Raw genomic sequence first — 12951 nt, forward strand, 5'->3', positions numbered from 1 at the left:
TAGGTTGGGTGAAGACCGAAACCATTTCATGCGCCGTTGCAAGCTGATAAGATATTCGTTGTGCCAGCGCCCCCAGAAGTGCTGCCTCATTGAGGAGATTAGCTGCTATCTTTGGTGTACACTTCCAGAGAACCCTTGACCCTGGAAGTGATTTTAGTGGTTCCCCCACAAGGAAGTGTCCGGGCGTAAGGACTTCCAAGTCGCTATGATGAGTAGAGTTTTCACCAAGAGGCGAGAATTTACGCATGCCTCGACTTCTGTTAAAATCGTTCTGAATCCTTCATACGATAATAAATTGTCACCCAAAACGCCTTCAAATGATATTTTATCCGTTTGATCCCAGTCTCCCCGTAGCCACCCATATGTTGAGCGATGGGTGGATTGAATCGCCATTCAATGGCTGAACTTGCAAAAAATTTTTGTATCTTGTCGTCTTTCATGCACGACTCGTATTGTTTACGTAACTCCTTTTCAGCACCGACAAAATTCGTACCGTTGTCGGAGAGCATAACTTTACAAAGCCCTCGGCGGTTGACAACCCTCTTTAGAGCGTTGAGAAAAACGAACTGGAAAGATCCCCGACGAGCTCGAGGTGCATTGCGCCAGTTGCCATACAAATAAATGAGGAGATATACCCCTTGGTGGATTTTGCCCCCCTCCCATGCGTAAATTTGAGCAAATAAGGGCCTGCGAAATCTACAGCGGTATGCGTAAAACAGCGGACGTACGTCGTGCGCACCGAAGGAAGGTCGCCCATTGAGTGGGTAGCGAGACTTCGGTTTAGGCGAGTGCATTTGACGCACTTGTGGTAAATATTGCGTATTAAGCTACGAGCACCGACAACCCAATATCGACGTTGCAACACTGCTTGGATTATGCGAGGCCCCGCATGCAATGTAAAATGATGTATATCGGAGATAATTAATTTTGCCAACGGAGAAACTTTAGGTAGTATGCAAGGGTGTTTTGTGTCGTAAGTAACGTTTGCCGATTTAAGTCGACCTCCTACCCGAAGAATACCACGTTGATCGAGAAAAGGCTGCAACCGTAACAGGCTACCGCGCAGCGGGATAGGTTTATTTTTTGCACACAGGGCGATTTCATTCCCAAAATAAAGTTGTTGCGTATATTTGATTAAGCGATGTTCTGCCTCTGATACTTCGTAGCAAGTCGGAGGCCCACTCAGTTTCATGACGTTTAGCTTGTTTGCGCGTGAATTGCCAATAAATCTCAAAACATAAGCCATGATTCTGCGAAGCTTTGAAAACGATGAATATTTCGTGAGTATCGTCCATTGAGTAATGGGGTTTAAAACGTGAGAGTGCACCTTCTTTCGTAAACCTATGTCGGTCGTATGCAGCTTCGAAGAAGTTTGGGTTTGAAACGGTTCTGCCACCTTCAAAAAGTCTGGTCCGGACCACCAAAGCTCGTGACCCAAGAGATCGACCGTTGAAATGCCTCTTGAAGCGCGGGTTAGGGGATCAGAATATACCCGCGGTAGGTATGCCTGTCGTAAGAGGCGACTAAAATACCAGATTCAAGGGGCTGTGTAGCGCAACCCTTCAGGTTGCCAGCGCAATATATAGCTTCTCCAAACCCAATTGTCAACCTCACATATCCGCGGCGAATCCTGTTTCACTAACAGACGAGGCTCTGGCGACCCAAGCTCGTCATGGAATTTGAGGGTAGGGAGGGAGGGAATGGCCTGAAGGTTTAATGTGGCCACATAAATCGTTCCCGAGATGGTCGGGCTAGCACCTTAATGCTGCTATGGTACCGGAGCGTACCGGATTTGTATCCGGCAAAGGACCATCACATCGATGACACTCCCCAAAGCCTTCGGGGAGCAACCTTATCACTACAACAACAACAGGCAATAAGGGATGCAGAAGAATGAGAAGGAATTGAGAGAAGAGAAAAGAGAGAAGGAGATTGAGAAAGAGATAGAATGAGACGAAGATGGAGATAGATGAAGCGAAAAAGACGGAGGGATGAGTGAATAAAAGGATTAGGAAAAAGTGAAGAGGGAGGGCAGAGTCAGACGGAAAAAGCTTATTAAAATGTATGCAGGTAGGCCAAATTTAGGGCAGGACAACGTCTGCCGGGTCTTCTAGTATTGACATATTAAATATATGCCACGGGATGTATTCAGATTTCATTACAACTTAAAAGGAAATTAAATAGAAAAATCAGTCAATTTCTTTATAAACGAAAAAGATAGGTTTTGCCATTGAAAGGCTGGCGTTAAAAAGTGTAAAGAGGCAGACATACAAATATGTATATAAAGAAGATATACAAAAACTTCTTACTTACATATATTTGTATGCCTGCCTTTTTTGGTAATTGTTTACTTTAGCTCCAAACTGATAAAACACGTCCAGAACTGTTGGCAGAGATGTCGGGTGACGGGTTTTGACCTCGGTATAAATAATCCAAAGGCGAAAATTAAAAGTTTATTTCAGGCAAGATATTTTCAAAAACCGGTTTCAAATTTTCATGTGGCTGTATTTTTGAGGATTTTGTTGTACACACACACAATTATGCAGAAATAATATAGATCGCGTACCCGGCGTTGGATCAGGCTCTCGATTTTGGCTAAACCGGGGGTTATTTGTTTTTTTCTGAACACCTTTTGATAGAAGCAAAATGTTCTTTTTTCGCCTTCGTATTGATCCCGAGGTCAAGGCCCGCCTTTTGACACCCCTCCCGACATTTTTGGACGTGTTTTAGTTGTTGTGAGCTAAAATAAACAATTACCCATTTCTTGTCTGCTTTGTAGTGCCAGCCTTTTAGTTTTAAAATTAAATTTATAAAAATGGCAATCACCCTACTGGTTGTCGTACAAGTATTCCGCAATCTCTGCTTCGTCGTTCTCCTCAATCTGAGCTTGCATGAAAATCTCAGTGCACCGTTGCATCACCACCGCCTGATTTTTCTTCTTCAAACTCGATATGATGGAGCACGTCATGGAGCCAAATGCGCTTATATCGGCACTGTAATTCTCGCAGCGAGCTAAAAGTTTGGACGGTCTCCTTTATGGCAGCGTCCAATTCATCACGCAAAACTGCCGTTCGTTTTCGTCCGCGAGACGTTGATGGCTCAGACTGCGGTTGTGGCATTGGAGACGACTGAGGTAAAGCAGGTGACAGCTGCGCTGGAGGAATAGGAGGGGACTGTGTATTTATAGATAGCAGCTCAGGTAAAGTGGGAGTTGCAGGGCGTGACTCGCAAACGGTGGGTGTACCTTTGCCACCTTCAACACTTCTGTTTATATATTGAAAGCTCTTCCGCATTCTGTTGTAATAGAAATTTTGTTCATAATCAAACATGTTAAGCAATCCCATTATACTTACGGTCGGGATATAATGTGGGCTCTTAAGAACTGAAGACTCTCTAAGAAAACCCACTGCCTTTCATCAGACGCGCCATTTCCTGAAGTGTTTTTACTGCTTCTTATCTCTTTACTAAAACGCTCTCGTAATTTCCCCCATCGCCTTACTACTACTGCCACTATTGGGAATAATCATACCTAAGTACGCACATATTATAAGATTATTCATTATTACTTACCATCAACACCTAAATTCTCTGCTATGTCTTTCTAAGCGGCACTTTTTTTATTTGCGTCTTTAAAATCCCAGTTTGCCTTGTCATAAAGGCATGGGAAATCGCGTACAAATTCAATTAATTTGCAGTCATCCATTATGATCTGCATAAACAATAAACGAAATTAATTTGTCTTTCAAATAAATGAAACAATAGAGTTTTTAATTACCAAAACAAAAAATCGGCAAACAAAAAAATGATATACACATACACAAAATGGCAAAAAAAAGGGGAAAAAACAATCAGGTGTTTGTGGATATGGCAGAAAACCAAAATTCAATTGGTTGGCTATGGTATGGTTATGGCGGTATCGTTATGGTATGGCACCATTAATTGATTACATTGATTTCCCTAAGGCAGGTTCGATCAGCTGTTTTATCTGGTGATGGTTTTGTGGTTATAAGTCACCATTAATCGGGTCTTAAACGATACTAATTCTCGTGTTTATTCTCAACATTTAAATAATGTTAAATTTACAGCATTTTTTCGAAGTACACATTTCATATTTTGAAATATAATGCAAATTTGACATTATTTTCCATGTGGAAAACACATTATTATAATGTAATATCTACATTTTTTTCCATATCAAAAACACATTTCAAAAATGTAAAATTCAAATTATTTGATAAATGAAAAAATAATGTGTTTTTCACATTTTAAAATGTAAAAAACACATTAGTGTTTTTTCCGTGTAGATATGACTTTTTTAAATTAAATATTTTTCTATTCGATCAGTTTCTTTCTTTTATATACGTATACGTTAGATCTCATGCATAGGCTCAAAAAGCATGAATTCTACTTATTCCTGAAGGAGGTACTTCGGTTTTTGTTTTTTTTTTTTTATCAATTTATCTATGATTAATATTACAGTAATGCGATTCTGTGGTTTTTCCTAATGTTCACATGTTGTTGAAAATCTTGTGTACGCTTCCAGTAACAATGGCAACGAACGAGAAATCTTTTTCAACTCTTAGGCTGATTAAAAACTATTTGAGAAACACGATGAGTAAATATCGATTGAATGGCTGTGTATCACTAAGCATCCACCGTGATCAAATTGTTACCGTTGATGAAGTTTTAGATGAAATGGCAAAGAAATGCGTCGGCTTGAGTTTTTAATGTAACCTTTTCCATATCATATTCTAAGCTTTAACATTAAAGGACGTGTATCCTTTAATGTTAAAGCTAAAACAACATTTTTTAAATTTATTTAACTGAAAAAAAAATTTTTTTTTAACACCCCAAGGCAATTTTCTGGCTACGCCCCTGGCTCTATAAGAAAACAATCAAAACATGTCTGTACACCAAAGTAAACGAGGGACTCAAGGGGTTGATAAGCGGCAAGACTTTATAGGTTCAGAGCTTCCGCAACCAAATTGTCAACCTCATCTACGCGAGAGGAATCCTGTTATAAATATGAATGCATCACTTACATATTTAGCAGGCGAGGCTCTGCCGACCCCAAGTTCCTAGTGGGACCAGAGGGAGGGACGGGATGGCTCAGAAAGTTTAATGTGATCATATTGATCGTTCCGCAGATGGTTGTTGTTGTTGTTGTAGCAGTGCTTCGCCCCATCCAATAGGTCTCACCGATCACAAATTGTCATCAATGTCCTCTAACGGGAGTCCGAGGAAACTTGCTGTTTCAACAGGGTTGGACCATAATGAGAGGGGTGTTAGAGGCGTTGGTTCCACATTACAATTGAAGAGATGGTTGGTGTCATGTGGGGACACACTGCAAGCAGGGACAGTTTGTATGTCGGGGTTGATTCTGGATAGGTAAGAGTTTAACCTGTTACAATATCCAGATCGAAGTTGGGCTAGAGTGACTCGCGTTTCCCTAGGGAGTGTGCGTTCCTCTTCTGGAAGTTTAGGGTATTGTTCTTTGAGTACTGGATTCACCGGGCAATTCCTGACATAGAGGTCCGACGCCTGTTTATGGAGATCACCAAGGACCTGCTTAAGTTTTTGGCTTCATACGGCTTTGTTCGCAGGTGCCGTACTTCCTCATAGTGCTTACGGAGGTGACTCCTTAAGCCCCTGGGCGGTGTTGGCTCATCAATCAGATGTCTGTTGGGATGCCCAGGTTTCTGGGTATTCAACAGAAACTGTTTGGTTAGCATTTCATTTCTTTCCCTTATTCGGAGTTTTCTCACCTCATCGTACAGGTGGTGTTCTGAGGACATAAGAAGGCAGCCCGTAGCGATTTTATGGGCAGCATTATGGCAGGCCTGTATTTTCTTCCAGTGAGTAACCTTTAGGCTTGGCGACCATATCGGAGACGCGTACGATGCAAGCGTCTATTTATCTTTACCCCAAGTGCTGCCGATTTATCGAATTATATTAAATATTTATTACAGCTCTGGATTTTCGATACAATTGCTAGTGCATGCTCTCCAAAATATAGATACTGATCGAACGTCACACCCAAGTTTTAAGGTGTAAGACAGTCGGTAGCGTAATGCCATATGGTCGACATTTGGCGCGTCCATGTTTTAAATAAGGTCACCGATGATTTGGTGGGCGACAATATCTGGTTTCGCGAGGCGAGAAAAGTGGAGATATTGGGAGATAGCTGTTTATTTTATTACAAAGCTCATCGATGTAGGAAACAATAGCATAGGCGTAGAAGCAATAGTGACTCCTTCTGGTGGTAAAGCTAGCTATTGGTATGTAGAAGTTAAACAGAAGTTTGAATATGAGTTTTTTTTAGGTTATGGAAAAAAAAAGCGTTGAGGATTTTTAATATCTTACGAGGTACCTCCGTACATGTTTCTAAGAATAAAGAATGAGACTATTCAAACTCAATTTTCACCAGGATAAAGCCGCTGAGACTTCGCTATACTTTAACATACAATACTTTACCCCATTTTAGCACAACTATCATTTTTTGATTTTATTAAATTGCATAAAGTGCTTCTTCCTCTACAGTTCAATTTACGTATTAGACGGTAAAGATGGCTTCGCATTTTCTCCATCAGTAACTGTGACAAGTTTGAACAAATATATGTGCGTAATTCGCAACATATTAGGGGGACTCATGAAAGCATATAAACTTATAAGGTGTAAAATTATATCGTTTTACACACACTGTTATATGAACGCACCTAGTAATATTCTTGATAAACTTGATTGTTTATCAGCTGTATTATTGCCAAACAAAAATGTTTTGATTGTTATACAAATTAAAATACCAAGAATAAGTGATAAATCAAAGCTTAAACGTCTTTACTTGCTGATGTTGGAGATTTCTGATTAAAATGCCTGCTGTAATGTCTGCAAGGTTGCATTGCTTTGAGTTTACCGCGTTTACACAATGAAATGTGCGCGTAAATTTATACAAATTATGTAAATGGTTTTTCATACAAAATTTGACAGCTCGTTTACGCACTAGATAAATTTATACGTTTACACACTTTATAAGGTTACATGAGTTCCCCTATTATCTTGGTCGGAGCGTCTCTTCAATAGCTCTCTAGTGGTGATGGTGACAGCAGAGAAACCCAACTGTTTACAAATGTTAAACTTCAAAAATAATCAAAATATCTGCCATTGCGTCTACGGCTCCAATATACTCAGTATACGAATGAATCGGACGCAAATAATTCTCTGCCTAACGGATAGTAAGGGGACTCATGAAAACATATAAACTTATAAGGTGTAAAATTATATCCATTTACACACGCTGTTATATGAACGCACCTAGTAATATTCTTGATAAACTTAATTGTTTATCAGCTGTATTATTGGCAAAAAAAATTTTTTGATGGTTATACAAATTAAAAAATGCCAAGATTAAGTGAAAAATCAAAACTAAAATGTCTTTACTAAGATATACTTACAAATGACTTGCTGGTGTTGGAGATTTCTGATGAAAATGTCTGTTGTAATGTCTGCAAGGTTGCATTCCTTTCAGTTTACCGCGTTTACACAATGAAATGTGCGCGTAAATTTATACAAATTATGTAAATGATTTTTCATACAAAATTTGACAGCTCGTTTACGCACTAGATAAATTTATACGTTTACACACTTTATAAGGCATTTATAAGGTTTCATGAGTCCCCCTAGTATACAGTTGTAATGCTGTAGAATCACTTAAGGCTACATTACTGATACATAGCATAGACTTGACTTGACTTGAGAACTGTCACTTACAGTTCTGTTAAATGAACATTGCATGTTACTGATTACTCAAAACTTGGCAAGTTCTAAGTGACGCTTACATTTTGAGATGCCATTTGTTTGTTTCCATTTCATTTTGACATTTTGTCATACAAATTGACATTTATTTAAAAATAAATTTCAACGCTGATTATGATGCCAGATTGTATGCGCCAAGTGGAGTATAATCGTGGCTAAGTTGCCAAGTTTACGCCAAGTCAAGTCAAGTCTATGCTAAGTATCAGTAATGGGGGCTTTACTTTATTTCAATAATAGAGATAACAGTTCAATGCTAGTATCAAATATTATGCTTATTAATAGTATCGAGTTTAATACTTAAGGTTAGTATGTAGGTGTATTTATAACAACTTTCCCGCCTCAGAGAAGAAAACTTCGAAATTACGCTAAGCTGAATGTAGTTTTCAGTTTACCTATTCTTCGTAGGGCTGAAAATTTCCATCGTACGTTAGACGTTGTTTTGGAACGCGCTGACGTTGTGACCGTCTGGGCTCCGATACTGTCTGCTCCTCAGTAGTACTTTCCTTTTCTGACGATGTCGGTGGTCCTTCTACCTCAGCTTGAGTATTGGCGTCTTGGGCCGTGGTTGAAAACGATTGTCTTTGAGCTGCGATTTCTTCATCTGGTAGCTCACCATAATGATCATTGCTGTGTTCGGGAATACTGTCGCCGATTCGATGAATTTGGTTGATGTGTCGTTTCCATATTCTGCCATCATCCAAGAGGACGTTATAGTGCAATTCCCCAAGTTTTCTGAGAATACGACCGAATTGATACTTTTTATCGTAGTAATCTCGCACTGATACGCGTTCCCCTTCGTAAAACTTCCGACTCGCCGGTTTAATTTGTTTTTCTCGGTCTTCTTGTGCTGCTGACAATAGCAAATCCAACCTCGAACGAACCTGCCTGTTAAACATTCGCTGTGCTGGTGATACGCCCGTGGATGTATTTACCATACGACGGTAACACATTAAAATTTGTGCCAATTTTGTGTCTATGTCTTTCGTACTGCTGTGCATAGCTTTGAGCTTATCTTTCAGCGTCTGCACTTACCTTTAGGCCTGTCCGTTTGTCGCCGGATGAATTGGTGCACTTCGTTTATGTGTAATACCATTGCCTCGCAAAAATTGCCTAAAGTCATTCGACGTGAGCCCTCACTAGGGTAGGCACCTTGTCGTTGGTGTGAGGGCTTAGCCGAACTCCATAGCGCCCGACTATGAGGCGTAGCTGTTTAGGACTGACATCTACGCCGTTTCGCCTCATAGGAGGGCGGCGGGATGTCGGTGACCAAGAACTGCCAACCCCCTAATCCAGGGTGTTATGCGGACCGTGCCTATTGGACGATTTGCAGCCAGGGGATAAATTCGGCTGTATTCGAACGGAGCCTTCCCGATACCGGGCCATCTCGGGAAGTAGTTATGGCCTTACCGCAGTAAGGGGCGCTGCTGTGGCGGACGGTTCTTTCCCCGTATATAATACTGGACCGCTGAGCCCGCCTTGTCGGGCAGGTGGTCGTACGACCAAGATGAACAACTCATTACCTGAATGTAATAAGGAGGATGTAAAGAGGAGGACTGAGTCGCAATCCAAGGACGACAAATACGAATTAAGCGATGCGTCGGACTCGGGGAGCGAGAGTAGTGCTGATTCAATGAACTCCGTGTTGGAGAAGCACACAAATGAAAACGGAGTAGAAGAGTGGAGAAGGGTACGGAGCAGAGGAAGTAAAAGAGCTCTCTCGCAGTACCGTGCAGCACTAAGAATTGTACAATGCTTGGGAGCAGTGGTCGACCCAACAGAAGTGGAGATCGAGCGCTTGGAATGGGCCCATGAAGCGGTAGAAGTAGGTCGAAGGCAGTTCAAAAGGTTTGCTGCGAGAAACCCTCGGTTCTGCAACCGGTACGAGGAGGAAGAAGCGTCGAATGGCAGAATGAAGAGGCAACGTTCGGCAGAAGGCGATAAGCCTATTTTCAAGAGGCAGAAAGGACCCAGTCCTAGAGCTGCGAGGCAGGGCAGTCGCATAGACAAGACAAGTAGGCCCAAAGCTGTAAGACAGATGGGTTCCAATAGCGAGGTAGCAACTACCTCGAAAGCTGCCAGTCAGAGGGAAGTTCCAACTACGGAAGTAGGAGATAAGCCAAAGGGAGATAACGCTAAGACTCCGGCTTTCTCGGAGGCGCTAAAGGGAGTTAACGCGAAGACTCCGGTGTTCTCGGAGGTTCCAAAGGGAGATAACACTAAGACTCCTGCTTTTCCCGAGAAGATGAGTGATGTGGCAAAGCAGTCACTGACTGTGGCGCTGGTTGATCGTAGCAGTCCGTTCGGACAAATGACTACTGAAAGGTGGAGATCTGTGGAAAGGGAGCTTATTAGCTTAATGCTTAAGATGATGCGGGAACAACCAAGTAAGCCCCTTCCAACCTTTGATTCGGGGGGATGGTATAATGGTGTGAAGATGATAGCGTGCGACAACATCGCGAGCTTGCGGTGGCTGGAGGAAGTCGTTCCAAACCTACAAAGGCAAGGCACGAATGCGCGGTTTGAGGTGGTGGATAAAGCGCAAATCCCCACGGTACCAAAAGTTAAGGTATGGATACCATGCGTGATGAAGTCGGAGGATACACTGCGACTTCTGCAGAATCAGAATCCGAACATACCGACACAGGATTGGAAGGTACTTACTGTATCTCGGCCTACCGAGGATGGTCAGTTCTACATCTTCCAAATAAACAAGCAGGCGGAGAATATTTTGTACACGCAGCTTGGCAAAATGTCCTTTGGCACTGGCAAAATTTACATGCGACTCAGGAAAAGAAGTCCCGAGGATAAAAATCCTAACACGCTGGAAGTGGGCGAAGTCGAAAAGGACCTCAGAAGCCTAAGGGAAAAAAGACAGGTGGGGGTCCCCGACGTCACCACGAACGTGCTAGAAGAGGACCAACCGCTAAATGGTGCTGTGACTCGCACAGAGGAACACACGGCACAACATTCACGAGGGGCTGAAGGGGGCTTCGAATACTCTAAACCAAAAGGGCAAGAGGAGGACGACGACGTCAAGACGAAGGTGCTGGAGGGGGACAAACAGCCCAATGGTGCTGCGAGTCCTACAGATAAACCTCCAACACAGTAAAGTGGCGTCCAGCGAACTCCTCCTAACCCTTGAGGAGGGTTCGTTTGACGTGGCGCTGATCCAGGAGCCGTGGCTCTCATCGGGAGGAAAGGTTTCTGGACTTAGCGCGCGCGGGTTTGGCGTTTACTAGGCACAAACGGAAGGACGGGTGCGAGCTGTAGTAATGGTAAGGAAACAGCTGAATTCATATATGCTGCCTAATTACACCACCGAGGACCTCGTAGCGGTGGCCGTTGAGCAAAAGAATAAGCAGGCATTTATCCTGGCGTCCTGCTACATGGCCCATGCTGCGGAGGTTCCACCGATGGAGTGCAAAAGGCTAGTACAGGAGGAAGGGCGCAAAGGGCGGTTGGTAATAGGCGCAGATGCAAATGCGCACCACAATGCGTGGGGAGGAGCAGATACGAACGAGAGAGGCGAATCTCTATTTTGTTACATCCTGCAAACCAATTTGCAGATAGCCAACAGGGGAACTGTTCCTACATACATTGGTCCAACATCCAGCAATGTTCTGGATATTACATTGAGCTCCGAGCGTGATATATCAAGGTATGATTGGATGGTTCTCGATAGACCATCCTTCTCCGACCATGCGTATATAAGCTTCAGCATCCCACTAAAGAGGGTAGAGAAGGGAGGAACCTTTAGAAACCCTAGGGCAACGAATTGGACTAAATTCCAGAAACATGTAGAAACGAAACTGGGACAACCCAAAGAGGTTGCTAATGTAGAGGAACTGGAGGAGTCGAATGAATTCCTAACAAGGACGCTTATGACTGCGTATAACAAAGCTTGCCCTCTAAGAAGATTCAGAGGAAAAGCAAAGCCGCCATGGTGGAGCAATGAGCTGAGTCTTCTAAGAAGACAGGTAAAAGAAATGTTTAAACTCGCAAAGACCGCGGAAAGCGAAGCGTGTCGGGACGAGTACAGGGATCTACTGAGGATTTACAAGCGTGAAATTACCAGGGCGAAGAGAAACTCATGGAAAAGTTTCTGTACGGACATACCAGTGAAACAGCACGGTTGAAAAAAGTCCTAGCAAAGGGAAACATAGTCCAGGGACTAATAAAGAAAGAGAACGGGGAATGGTCACGTGATAGTGAGGAATCCCTTGAGGTGCTTCTTGATACACATTTCCCATCGGGAGACGGTTTAGAAGAACCAGCAGACATCACTCACACTTCGATCACGGAGCTAGTGGTGCCGGGCTTGGTGACCGATACCAAGATCGAGTGGGCAGTGAAGACGTTTTCTAAGTTTAAATCGCCGGGCCCAGATGGTATATTCCCGGCCATGCTACAAGTCTCAAGTAGGGCGGTCGTGGAATGGCTTAAAATAATATTCGATGGGTGCATAAGACTGAATCATGTACCGCACTCTTGGAGAACTGCTCGTGTAGCTTTTCTACCAAAGGCGGGGAAGATCGGTCACGTGTATCCCAAAGACTATAGACCCATTAGCTTAACATCATTTCTGCTCAAAACCTTTGAGAGGCTGATAGATGTGTACATAAAGTCCAACGTGGATGAAAAGCTGCTCTCCACAACACAGCATGCGTACACCAAAGGCAAGTCGGTAGACACCGCATTGCATAGGGTGGTAATAAGCATAGAGAAATCCCTGGAATATAAGGAGTATGCTCTAGGAGTCTTCTTGGACATTGCCGGGGCTTTCAATAATGTTGCAAAATGGGCGATTATGGATGGTCTTAATTACATTAAAGTGCATCCTGCCTTAATCAGATGGATTGGCTGCATGTTAAATTGCAGAAAGATTACATCACAATGGGGATTGTACAAGGCCACGAAATCAGTGGACAGGGGCACGCCGCAGGGAGGGGTGCTATCACCTCTGCTGTGGACACTGGTCATCAACCAACTGCTCAGGCAATTCGATGAGGGACCCGTAAAACTTACGGCTTACGCAGATGACGTTGCAATTGTCATAAGTGGAAAATGCCTTCCAACGATTAGTTCTTTGATGGATCGGGCGCTTCGGGATATTCATACCTGGGCATCTAATGTCGGGCT

The sequence above is a fragment of the Eurosta solidaginis genome, chromosome 3 (assembly GCF_040869045.1).
Source record: "Eurosta solidaginis isolate ZX-2024a chromosome 3, ASM4086904v1, whole genome shotgun sequence".
Lineage (NCBI taxonomy): Eukaryota > Metazoa > Arthropoda > Insecta > Diptera > Tephritidae > Eurosta > Eurosta solidaginis.